Raw genomic sequence first — 2,818 nt, 5'->3', positions numbered from 1 at the left:
ACTTGAGGGTGTTTGTAGGTACTTGAGGGTGTTTGTAGGTACTTGAGGGTGTTTGTAGGTACTTGAGGGTGTTTGTAGGTACTTGAGGGTGTTTGTAGGTACTTGAGGGTGTTTGTAGGTACTTGAGGGTGTTTGTAGGTACTTGAGGGTGTTTGTAGGTACTTGTGGGTGTTTGTAGGTACTTGTGGGTGTTTGTAGGTACTTGTGGGTGTTTGTAGGTACTTGTGCGTGCTTGCAGGTACTTGTGCGGGTTTGTAGGTACTTGTGCATGTTCGTAGGTACTTGTGGGTGTTTGTAGGTACTTGTGGGTGTTTGTAGGTACTTGTGGGTGTTTGTAGGTACTTGTGGGTGTTTGTAGGTACTTGTGGGTGTTTGTAGGTACTTGTGGGTGTTTGCAGGTACTTGTGCGTGTTTGCAGGTACTTGTGCGTGTTTGTAGGTACTTGTGCGTGTTTTTAGGTACTTGTGCGTGTTTGTAGGTACTTGTGTGTGTTTGTAGGTACTTGTGCGTGTTTGTAGGTACTTGTAGGTACTTGTGGGTGCTTGTAGGTACTTGTGGGTGCTTGTAGGTACTTGTGGGTGCTTGTAGGTACTTGTGGGTGATTGTAGGTACTTGTGGGTGTTTGTAGGTACTTGTGGGTGTTTGTAGGTACTTGTGGGTACTTGTGGGTACTTGAGGGTGCTTGTAGGTACTTGAGGGTGTTTGTAGGTAGTTGAGGGTGTTTGTAGGTACTTGTGGGTGTTTGTAGGTACTTGTGGGTACTTGAGGGTGCTTGTGGGTACTTGAGGGTGTTTGTAGGTACTTGAGGGTGTTTGTAGGTACTTGAGGGTGTTTGTAGGTACTTGAGGGTGTTTGTAGGTACTTGAGGGTGTTTGTAGGTACTTGTGGGTGTTTGTAGGTACTTGTGGGTGTTTGTAGGTACTTGTGGGTGTTTGTAGGTACTTGTGGGTGTTTGTAGGTACTTGTGGGTGTTTGTAGGTACTTGTGCGTGCTTGCAGGTACTTGTGCGTGTTCGTAGGTACTTGTGGGTGTTTGTAGGTACTTGTGGGTGTTTGTAGGTACTTGTGGGTGTTTGTAGGTACTTGTGGGTGTTTGTAGGTACTTGTGGGTGTTTGCAGGTACTTGTGCGTGTTTGCAGGTACTTGTGCGTGTTTGTAGGTACTTGTGCGTGTTTTTAGGTACTTGTGCGTGTTTGTAGGTACTTGTGTGTGTTTGTAGGTACTTGTGCGTGTTTGTAGGTACTTGTAGGTACTTGTGGGTGCTTGTAGGTACTTGTGGGTGCTTGTAGGTACTTGTGGGTGCTTGTAGGTACTTGTGGGTGATTGTAGGTACTTGTGGGTGTTTGTAGGTACTTGTGGGTGTTTGTAGGTACTTGTGGGTACTTGAGGGTACTTGTGGGTACTTGAGGGTGCTTGTAGGTACTTGAGGGTGTTTGTAGGTAGTTGAGGGTGTTTGTAGGTACTTGTGGGTGTTTGTAGGTACTTGTGGGTACTTGAGGGTGCTTGTGGGTACTTGAGGGTGTTTGTAGGTACTTGAGGGTGTTTGTAGGTACTTGAGGGTGTTTGTAGGTACTTGAGGGTGTTTGTAGGTACTTGAGGGTGTTTGTAGGTACTTGAGGGTGTTTGTAGGTACTTGAGGGTGTTTGTAGGTACTTGTGGGTGTTTGTAGGTACTTGTGGGTGTTTGTAGGTACTTGTGGGTGTTTGTAGGTACTTGTGGGTGTTTGTAGGTACTTGTGGGTGTTTGTAGGTACTTGTGCGTGCTTGCAGGTACTTGTGCGGGTTTGTAGGTACTTGTGCGTGTTCGTAGGTACTTGTGGGTGTTTGTAGGTACTTGTGGGTGTTTGTAGGTACTTGTGGGTGTTTGTAGGTACTTGTGGGTGCTTGTAGGTACTTGTGGGTGCTTGTAGGTACTTGTGGGTGATTGTAGGTACTTGTGGGTGTTTGTAGGTACTTGTGGGTGTTTGTAGGTACTTGTGGGTACTTGTGGGTACTTGAGGGTGCTTGTAGGTACTTGAGGGTGTTTGTAGGTAGTTGAGGGTGTTTGTAGGTACTTGTGGGTGTTTGTAGGTACTTGTGGGTACTTGAGGGTGCTTGTGGGTACTTGAGGGTGTTTGTAGGTACTTGAGGGTGTTTGTAGGTACTTGAGGGTGTTTGTAGGTACTTGAGGGTGTTTGTAGGTACTTGAGGGTGTTTGTAGGTACTTGTGGGTGTTTGTAGGTACTTGTGGGTGTTTGTAGGTACTTGTGGGTGTTTGTAGGTACTTGTGGGTGTTTGTAGGTACTTGTGGGTGTTTGTAGGTACTTGTGCGTGCTTGCAGGTACTTGTGCGGGTTTGTAGGTACTTGTGCGTGTTCGTAGGTACTTGTGGGTGTTTGTAGGTACTTGTGGGTGTTTGTAGGTACTTGTGGGTGTTTGTAGGTACTTGTGGGTGTTTGCAGGTACTTGTGCGTGTTTGCAGGTACTTGTGCGTGTTTGTAGGTACTTGTGCGTGTTTTTAGGTACTTGTGCGTGTTTGTAGGTACTTGTGTGTGTTTGTAGGTACTTGTGCGTGTTTGTAGGTACTTGTAGGTACTTGTGGGTGCTTGTAGGTACTTGTGGGTGCTTGTAGGTACTTGTGGGTGCTTGTAGGTACTTGTGGGTGATTGTAGGTACTTGTGGGTGTTTGTAGGTACTTGTGGGTGTTTGTAGGTACTTGTGGGTACTTGAGGGTACTTGTGGGTACTTGAGGGTGCTTGTAGGTACTTGAGGGTGTTTGTAGGTAGTTGAGGGTGTTTGTAGGTACTTGTGGGTGTTTGTAGGTACTTGTGGGTACTTGAGG

Source organism: Phalangium opilio, unplaced genomic scaffold (genome assembly GCF_054372755.1).
Source record: "Phalangium opilio isolate 3A_F unplaced genomic scaffold, DU_Popi_V2 ptg000061l_1, whole genome shotgun sequence".
NCBI lineage: Eukaryota > Metazoa > Arthropoda > Arachnida > Opiliones > Phalangiidae > Phalangium > Phalangium opilio.
This window is presented reverse-complemented; position numbering follows the sequence as displayed.